The sequence below is a fragment of the Triticum aestivum genome, chromosome 4D, assembly GCF_018294505.1.
Source record: "Triticum aestivum cultivar Chinese Spring chromosome 4D, IWGSC CS RefSeq v2.1, whole genome shotgun sequence".
Lineage (NCBI taxonomy): Eukaryota > Viridiplantae > Streptophyta > Magnoliopsida > Poales > Poaceae > Triticum > Triticum aestivum.
In genome coordinates this window covers 494,833,811-494,844,274 of record NC_057805.1, presented here as the reverse complement: position 1 = coordinate 494,844,274, position 10,464 = coordinate 494,833,811, and the positions used below count along the sequence as shown (strand labels likewise).

At 41.3% G+C, this 10,464-nt stretch overlaps 1 long non-coding RNA gene across 4 annotated transcripts; it reads left to right on the top strand.

The window, feature by feature from the left end:
- The first annotated feature begins 1,043 nt into the window (after positions 1-1,043).
- Positions 1,044-9,190, top strand: LOC123098970 (uncharacterized). 4 transcript variants are annotated; one of them, XR_006448058.1, is made up of 8 exons: positions 1,044-1,772; positions 1,861-1,923; positions 2,001-2,150; positions 2,660-4,921; positions 5,119-5,644; positions 5,716-7,453; positions 8,269-8,449; positions 8,652-9,190. It is a non-coding gene; the product is annotated as an uncharacterized lncRNA (long non-coding RNA). The 4 variants fall into 4 exon arrangements; XR_006448056.1 differs by having other exon boundaries at positions 5,716-8,449; positions 8,652-8,891; positions 8,994-9,190; XR_006448055.1 differs by having other exon boundaries at positions 5,716-8,449.
- Positions 9,191-10,464: the final 1,274 nt, after the last annotated feature.

The following is a 10,464-nucleotide window of genomic DNA, read 5'->3' as shown; positions in this document are numbered from 1 at the left end:
GGATATATAAAGTGAAACTACAGTTAGAAAATTATACTAATAAAAATATACGACATATAATTGTTAACACTTTTTAATTCAAAATTGTGTGCAGAGTGCCCCCAAGGAGACATGCACATGGCACACCCCGCCTTCGTAGAGAGGAACCAATTATGCAGATCATTCATCCAGAAATAAGAGAGGAGTGTTCCACCGAGCTCTCACAGCGATTAGGGACTCTCGACCGTCGGATCGGTTTGCTTGATGCGATTCTGGGCGTCCGATCGAGAGGTGGAAGGAGCTGGGCCTCGGATCGAACATGAGCTCCTGTAGGAATGAATAGTTACCTCCCGCTGTAAAAGATCCCGTGCCACCGCGTGTAATTCCCATGCCACGCCGAGGGCATTTTTGTAATTTCACTACGCTGTATAAAAGTGCAACACCCATAGGGTTTTTTCCCAATCGGCTTCCTCCCATCGTCCTGTACACGTGAGGGAGAGCCGCCGCCGCCTCCTCCCCTTCCAAACCCTCTTCCCCGCCTGATGTGGACATAGCTATCATAGAAATGTCTACAAATATTACACGGAAAATTATTAATCAGGTACTTTCGTTTGGACATATTATTTAACTAACAGAAATATGATATTACACTCATGTTGCAATTTACTTGTACTCAGAAATAAAAGAACGGAAGAAGCAAGGGAATACTTTGTTTTAAAATCAGATGGAGTAATCCTTGCATGCATGCGTTCCATCATCCTTGCATGCATGCCCACCGAACCATCCCATCCATCACTGATGTCACGTGGACTGCATAAGGAGCAAAGGACTTTTGATTTGAAACCATTGATCAATATCAGCGATGTGGGCCATGGGATTGTGGGCTGCGCCAAGTCTCCTCACGTGCCAGGGCCTGCAGCTTCGGCCTTTGTCCAACTCGTGGACAATTTCCTTCGATCAGCAGACCGGGTGGAACACGTCTACGTACTCGTCCGCGTTTGTACTCCTTCAATAAATAGCTAGTCTAGATTAGGGTTTAGACTCGGGTTTTGATTAGAGAAGTTTAGCTATATTGCTACTTTTATTTTTCTTCGCTCGTAGCGGTTAGTGCGACCGTTAAGACATCCTATCGGAACCTCTGAGATTAATCTTATCTAGCATATTCGCAATTTTGAGATTGCTTGGCTATTATTTTCTTGCATGTTCTTCGATTTGCTTGCAGGAAAAATTCTTCGTGGATTCGATCGCGCCGTTGGCTCGATCGATAACGCCGTGGAGTTGGTTCAGCGATTGCCGTGGATATCAGTCTTGTACAGTTCTCCCTGTACGGTTGGTAACCGGATCGTGAGGGTCAAGTCCCAACCAAAATCTTAGTTATCTCACTCTCATCGAAAGATCGGGGCGCCAGTTCACATCACCGCCTCCCCTCGCGCTGCCGGCCATCTCCTCGTCCACCGCCGCCACCGACCAGCCGCGGTGGCCGACGTCGGGAAGCGCTGCTGCTTTGGCGCTACCACCACCCGTCCCCTCTCGGCGGTGCTCCTCTGCCTCCTCCCATCCCGTCACACGACCTCGCCACCCGGAAGACCACCCATGGTGAGCCGCCGCCGATCCACCCGCGCGAAGCGCCATTGATTATCCCTCGTACACGCTGTTGTGCGCAGACACGCCTGCGACTCCCCGGCTCATGCGCCGTCACGCCGACCACCTCCGGCCCTGACCTAGGGTTTGGTGGGCGAGCTCTTGAGAGCGATCTCACTCTGACCCGAGGTGAACCGCGTCCCATCCATCACGTGAGCATCCTCGTCACTTGCCCCATTTCCTCCGTGTGTGTTCATCCGCTCGATAATTGATTAAATATGTCAGTCTGTTCATTTGCAGGGGGGCTGGATCCTAAGGGGCAGAGGTGCAATCCTGCAGAGCTGCTGGATCCGAAAATTAAAGGTAATTTAAGGCATGCTTTAGGTGATTTATGTTGCGTCTCAGATTCATTGGTGCCATTTTTAGTTACTGTTGTTCAGGTGTGATTGGCCCGACGGCAACTCGGGCTTGCTGAGAACTAAGAGGCAGCAACAGGGGGGAGAGGGAAATGGGGAAGCCCCTATGCCAGCGTGAGCGACGGTTCCCCAACGAGGCAGGGTTGTTCGACAACATGTCACCACCGAGCTGCTGTAAGTAAGGAATTTTTCCGGGTGGTATTTTGGTGGCCTTTCTTTGCTTGCGCCATCCTTTCTACATTATAAATTGATTGTATCGGCTGCTGCAGTGACAATGGATTTTGTTCTATCCCTTGTGATTAACTGATGTCTGAACCATGGTATAAATGCCACGATCCAGTCAAGATTTACCTACAGCACTAACAGTGGAAGCATTATCTTTGTTCAGTTATGTACCTAAGAAAGCTCATGTAGGAATCTGAGGTAGATATGTAGGCGCACTCTCACACAAAGGAAGAGAGATGATAATTTGATGTCAAGGACTCATGGATGGAAATAAAAACACAAGCGGAAATTATTTACTCTTTTACGTAGTTTAAGTTATTGCTTTAGATGGCATTTCATCCTGCTATTCTAATATTATACCCCTATGTTCTTTGCAAGAAATACATTATTTGGTTCTTAGCTTGCTTAAACTCGGTGGTACTTTATCTTGATCATACAGTTTAATTGATTCTGTGCAGGCCGAGATAATACCGATGCTCAATCCCGATCTGGATATCTCATCTTTGAACATTAGAAACGCTGAGAAGTCCATGTAAGCTTGCCCATGCTGGTTCCGCGCGACATTATATCTCTGGACGTTCATACTTCCACAGCTCTAGACATGAACTTCCTGATATGGTAATAAAATTCTGGTGGAGAGACCTCCCATATTTATTAGACTTGCTTGCTTTGGCATGTTACTTCCTCTAAATTTTAAATAGGATATTCTTGGGAATGAGATGTAATTTTAGGAAATAATTATTATTCAACACTTTATTTTATCCTGAAACTATTGATCTCTCTCTCTCTCTCTCTCTCTCTCTCTCTCTCTCTCTCTACGTACATCTACATATATCGCACCAGCTGTTCTAGGTAGAGTAGTAGTGGCCACAAAATTTTACTGAAATAATCATGCGAGATTACCAATGAAGAAAATTCTCATAGAAGGATAGAATGCGGGTATAGATATTATAATATTTGGTGTCAGATATGTTTACTCAGATGATCCAAGAACTGAATGAACCATTGGAATAAAATACCTCTCTGTTTGCTTTAAAAATTGTACAGTCAACATGCTAATATTATGATTATATTATCCGCCCTGAAACTAAACTTTGTTTGGTGGTTGAGCTAGCAAAGATTGGGATTTTGATTTCTAACATGCATATCTTGCTTTTCCTCCATCTTACTATATGGTCTGTCCTTCCAGTCCTAATTCAGAAGCTTCACCCTTGGTCGAGGTGGCCGTTGTTTGTTTGCTTTTGTTTCTGTGTCATCTCACATATCACAGTTTGCTACTTGCAAGTGTGAGTACTCTCTCTGAGCTGTAAGATGCAACCCAAGACTGTATTTGTGTTCTGTTGGGGCGTGATCATTGGATGGTGGATTAGGATCAGTGCCTAACTATGTCCCTAGGATGTATATAATTTGGATTGCATAGTTCAGTTTTGTATCTCAGTCTAGATTTGGATTGAAAATAATTCCTTGCAAAAATTGATATGTTAGGAAACAAGCAAATGTATAAGATATGTAGGTGCAATCTTTTTTGTATAAGATAACTGGTTTATCTGTTTAGTTGATCCTTACTGTCGGTTGTCCATGACGGAAGTTTAAGTTACTGTCGAAATTGATTAAGTTGAGTTTTCTAATGTTTGCCTCTTTCTAATATCAATTATCAGGTAAGGACTCCAGTCTAAATGTAATCTATAGTTCTAGGCTATGCAAATAAAATGAAGTACCTGCCTATTTTGAGCGAATGCCCTACTGGATGCCATTTCTTAAGTTACTTTGTACCTACAGAGAGCTCATTAGTGGATAAGTTCTATGGTGCATTGGGATTATATGTAGGAAGAATAAATGGCTTGATTAAATTGAGGAAACACTTTTACTGGATGCTTATGAAACTTAAATGGCAACTACAGTATAAAAGGAAGAAAGATCAATGCCTGCATACGGATCAGTGACGGTGAATGTAGGAGTATTAATTTCACCTCTATTTGCCATGGATGCTTATGGATCGGAGTCTGTTGGATTAGTATAAACATTACACATGTTGCTCTGCTCAAAGTCCTAATGCACTGAGCGCATGGTGTTTTGCTTTAGCCTTAGTCTTTTGTTCGGTAATTGATTACTTAGAGAGCCACAAGCTGCTTCTCCCTTAAACAAAATGACACTTTGTATAATTGATTACTCAGAGAGCCACAAGCGCAAGGAAATCTTAACATCTAGTTGGGTATTGCAGAGTGTGGTTTTCTGTAGCTCAGGCTACACGGTACCCCTTATCTTTGCCATCCATTTCTGCATCGCGATCCGTGCAGACGCATTTGTCTTTTTTGTTTCTCTCAAACGACACAACATATAAACTTCAAATTTTGCAGAACAACAATACATTCTAACTACAATCTAGGAAAAAACTTTCAGATGTTTTCATGCATTTTCAATACTTAAATAATATTTTTAGTCAAACAAAATCTCATTTTCTATATTTATATCAGACCAAAAAATCTGAGTTTTTTCACACATTGATGTTCTAATGTTTGTTCGATCTGCAAAGTTTGAAGTTCATATGTTGTTTCATTTTAGAGAAAGAAAAAAGAGAAATCTTCTTGTTGTAAGTTAGTTGGAGAGTACGGATCTCAAAGCAAGGCTGAAGGGTTGAGGATAAGAGGTTCCATGTAGCCTGAGCTACAAAGGAACTTTGTGTTCCAAGAAGTAACAATTTTAGAAGACCTATACATGAGGTAACCACCGATTCCTTTACAATATCACTTACCCATGGAATAAACATTTCCAGTCCATCACTTTTTGTTGGATAGTTCTTGAACTTCTGTTTATTTGCTACAGTTGGACATATTATTCCCACAGTCATTAATTTCTGCATTCCAATGTTTCTGTTAGTTTCAGGTACGATCCACTAACTGCTTTGGTGTTTATTTAGGGTTTGCAAAACATTCTGGACCACCGCATTGTTCAAAGTATGGAGTGATTTGTATACTTCGATAGAAAAATTTACAGATGGTTAGCTTTTTCGGGTATTCCGATTCGTAGTAGTCTGGAGGGAATTCACTTATATATTTGTGGTGCATAATTGTCATGATTCTTTCACCTATCCAGTCGATCATTGCTCACCATGGCCGTAGCTGCTCTGTGTCGCTGTTCCTCAGCCAAGATCGTGCCTCGGCCACCAAGTCGTCACCACTGGGAATCCTGCTTTTCTCGAGTATGGGTCGCGGAGACGACGAGGATCTCGCATCGCTGCTGCACGCCCTCTCTAGCAGCCTCTCATCGTCCTCGCGCTTGGCAGAAGGAGGACAAGGACGTCGAGCAGACAAGGGTTGCCACTCCCTCCACGGCCGAGTCAGAGCCCGACGCCACTGAGCTCGAGCGCTACGACATTAATGAGGACCTCCGTGAGTTTGTCAACGGCATGACCATAATCACCTTTCGCGACATCCCCTTGCAAGGTACTGTTTACTCATGGTTCGGTTTAGGGGACTCAGCTGGATTGACTGATGACAGGATTCTGGTTGTGCAGATGTGTTGAATGTGCCTCAGGATCTGAACAAATGGCTGGCTAGGCATACCACTCTCGTCCTCTCGCCCCTCAGGGTTTTGTATCCATCAACCATTTCAGTCATGGGAGATTTGGTTTATGTGGCTCTCCATCGATGGAATGCCGATGAATGCACATATGAACATACATACATAGTTCTATTTTGCTTTAGAATTCCAGTGTCAGGTACCATCCCTCCATGAGGTTTTATCCAGCGTCTTTCTCTTTCCTTAATAATTGTTGCACTTTTGATTGAAGAAAATTTCATGGAGGTTGCTGATTTGCACTACTGACCATACGCTTATATTTTGGCATTTCTGAAGGACTACTATGAATGTTAAGAGTTAGAAATTCCTAAGTGGATTGGGATATTGACATGCAGGGACCAAATTGGGTGCTGTTTTTCTACTCAATTCTGCTCCTGATGGTTTTGTGACTGACCAACATGGTGGAAAGGGCAACGTACGCCAAGGCGCACTCCCCTCTCTTCCCCTCTTGACATGTACTCTTTTCCTGATTTAGATCTTTCTCAACATCTCATGCCACGAGTCAAAATGAGTAGCACTACTCATGTACATTCTAATCGTGCGCATTAGCTTTGCTGGGTAGTAATGATTATAGATCCTTATTTCTGCATGCTTTAGACCATGTTCGGAGACCCGCCACTGCACCACTCCGTTCCCGGAGCTGGAGTTAAAAAGCACGGAGCTGGGAAACAGATGCTTCACAACTCCTCGTATTTTTAGGAGCTGGAGTGACTCCGAGCATGGCCTTAGTTTCCTGTTGTGCAGTTTGCTATGGTGGCATTAATTCATATAATAAGTTAATAATCATGCCATGAGTGACTATGGGGCACTAGCACTAAGAGCCTTTTTTTTCATTCTGTTCTTCACTAATATATTCTTCTTAATTCGTTTCTTTAATTACCAATATAGGCCTTTAATTTGTGTGCACCTAATATTAAATCCTGAACAAAGTGAAATTATGTAGTGTTCAAAATTATAAAGTGTACATAATTGCACATAATGTGCCTTATGGAAGAACTGAGCACCCATATTTTGTACTTAGAATTTAGAACTATACTTTGGTTGGTTTGGTTTAGTAATACTACTTGAGGCATCCTTTTGAAAATATATGTAAGAAGACCCGAATACTCATTCAAAGTGTTTTTGTATTAACATTCATATATATGTAGCTCTGATAAGTGTTGGTGGGTTTAGTTTTTCAAAACCATAGATGATGTTTTCTTTATAGAATAAGATGGAACTAAACATATCCAAAGTAACATTTAGAATTACTCAACTCTGACAAGCTTCGACAGCTTTACCTTTATAATACTCCCTCCGTCCCAAAATAAGTGTCGCTGATTCTACAACTTTATACTAAATCAGCGACACTTATGTTGGGAGGAGGGAGTACCATAGAGTTAATCGTGCCTTCTTATAATAGCATTCATACTACCAAATTTCCTCTTTGATAAGCTTACGAGAACAATCTTCAGCCTTTTATTTAATCTAATAGAAGAATAAAATAGAGTGAGTGATCACTTACATGTTCATAATCTGAAGGATAGAAGCAATAATGTGCAGAAGGAACTATATGTTATAATCTGCAGAAGGAACTATATGTTTTGAGGAGGCGGAGTCACGCGCGAGAGCATGAGGTGTTCGCACCTGGTGGCTTTCTTGAGACAAGCACAAGAGCATAAGGATCATGGCATGTAAGGAGTAGAGCAATTAGATGACCCAGTCAAACTATCAAGTACTCCCTCTATAACGAAATATAAGAGTGTTTAGATTATTACTTTAGTGATCTAAACGCTCTTATATTTCTTTACGGAGGGAGTATTAGACATTAGCATAACTAAGTAGGTTCTTTATCTCGCAACATCTCGCTAGCTCGCTTGAGCTATGTGATGACCCAACTATTCTATCTGTTTGGTTGTGATCCATCATCTCGGCTTACTTATTTGACAATATAATGACTCAACTGCTTCGGTTATAGCGCAGCTACTTAGGTTCTTTATCTCGTATCTCTCCTGTGGATCCTTTTGTCTATATAATGACTCGATATTTTGTGTCTACTATGTGATGACTTATCGTGTTGGTTTACTTTTGCCAAAAATGTTGCTTTGCTTTTGGTATGATCAATTGCACTGCCCTTTGGCATTGCTTGGAGGGAAGTTTAAATTTTAAACCTGATCTGCATACCAATGAATGGCAATGTTTATGCTATATCTTTGAATAGATTACTATCGAGTATATGAATCGGTGAAGTGAGAGCATGTAGTCATGGTAGGGTAGGTATGATTTTATTTCAAGTTTTGTGTGAAACATCCTAGCAATTACTCATGTGGTTATATAATGATATATTTAGGATGTGCCTTCAGGTGTTGAGACCAGAAAATTGGAAAACTGAAACTTTTATTTGTATTAATTCCCTTGTTTCCATTTTTTGGAATTTCTTGCTTTTTTAACAGGTGTTATGATTTCAAGGTCCATGGTCCTTCTGATGTTTTCTTCTATTGATTTACAGGTCCTTGCGGTTGTCATTCCCATGACTGTGCCGTTCGCGTTTGTACATGGTGAGCTCTGTTATGTTCGTCTATTTACTCGGTGGTTACTAGAGAATATATTTCATGTGCCCTGTCTTGGTTGATAGTGTATCCTGCTCTTGCTTTCTTACCGTCGAGGAGATGGATAGATATAGATTCTAGGTATGTCCTTGGTCCTTGCAAAAGAGTTTCTTTTGCCGCCTTCATTGCTTTATTTGGTACCTTGCTCTTTTCCACTGTCGATCAGGAGACACATGTGGCATCAACCCCTGTCCTTGCTCTTTGCAGAGGAGGTTTTTGTTCTTTTCCTTGATGGATGTACATTTTGATCATCTGCTGTCCATTATGTCTTCCCAACCTGCAGTATTTCTCGGTTCGCTATACAGAGATGGAGCTTGCAAAACATATTAATTTACCGGTCGATGGCATGTGGGCTGAGCTCGTGTGTGGCTGCGCAACTGGGCAAGTCCGTCTGATGAAAGGTGTGGACGGAAGAGCGACAATAACTACGGGGTTGGTCAAAGATTGAAAGAAATCTCTTATGTGTCTTCGGCTTCGACACTACGCATAGGAAGCCGTTGTTGACAATCCAATCTCTGAGAAGGTTAGTTCAAGGTTCATAACTCTGTTGTCAATGGAGAAAATGTTGTTTGAAGTGACTAAACTAACTACTCATAGCGGGTTCATGTGGTGTGGCGTATGGAAGGTTGAACGTCAAGGTGATCAGGTGGATCTATCAAAAAAATATGCTTGTGTGGAACTACATATGTTCTTTGTTGCTGCTGTGGCTTGATTTTGCTGTATGAAAAGTATATTGTCTGTATCAAACTTGATGTGGATTGACGAATGGTTCTACTGACAAAATTCCTCATGGTTGCTTTGCATTTGCTACATGTAATTGCCTTCCCTTCTGCCATGACTTTGACAAATGATCATATACGAAGTTGCAATAATATTGTGGTTTGTTTAGATGCTGGGACTGAACGTTCAGGCAGGCACCACGCGGCAAGGCGCATTTTCGATCTAGTTACTTACAAGCCAGACCGCAGCGTTGAGTATGCCGTCCCTCCTTCTGTACACAGTGTGTTACTCTATATGAAACACGTATCATTATCTTACATAAACTTACGTATGTCTATCCCCTAAAATAACTTGCATATTTCTATCATTTAATCTTATAAAAACTGAACGTTTCTATCTTTTTTAATCCACATTCCTATGTCGATGAACACGGTATTACGAATTCTGTAATGTTAGTTACAAGTCAATGTCTGATGATCTCAATTTTTTACAAAACTTTCCTCAAATAAAAGTTGATACACCTTTCCTCAGTCAATTATGAGTCCACATGCTTGTGTTAGGCTGTAGTATGGCTCTATTATTCTTTTAGTGCTTCCTACACATTGAAGGAGCGTGGCTTCGGTTTTAATATGATGGCACTCTTTGGTCTGTATTGTGATTTGAACTAAGTGCAGGTTTGAAATACCAGAATGGTTAAGCCTTATATTTTAGATGTCCACTATTTGCCACTACCCCTTTGATGGGCTAGATTATTTTCTACACAATTCCGTCATGTTCAGTCTGGACTATCATAATAGTTTGTTTATTGTGAGTTGTACATATTGCTATATACAGGAGAGTTGCTCCTAGGTAAATCATACTAGAGCGGAAAACATAGTATGGATGAACTGGCCACAAAAGTCACCAACATCATAGCTGTGTAGCAAAACCATTCCTGACTCCCTCAAATACAAACCTATAATGTTTTTAGTTTATGAAAACACATGCTCTCCATTCTCACCCGAAATGTCATATATTGTTCGTTTATTAGCCCAACCAGAAGATTTGGGTAGCAAACATGGGTAACTATGCATGAGAAGAAAATACTAGTCATTTTATTTTGAACTTTACATTGGTCAGAACTTAACTATAAGCCATTTATATCACAAAGCCTATATGAAGAATGGAACTTTGAACTTGACTTAGCAGAACAATTTGAAGGCGGATTTTGCTACTCCGAGCATGGTTACTACCTACTGATTTAATAAAATCTGCAGGTTTTTGTTCGCAAGGATGAACTAATTAACAACATGTGTCCACATTTGTTGAACAAATACAAATCATGATCAACTGCGAGAACTCAGGCCGGTGCAGACTGGCATAGCCTACCTGTGTGA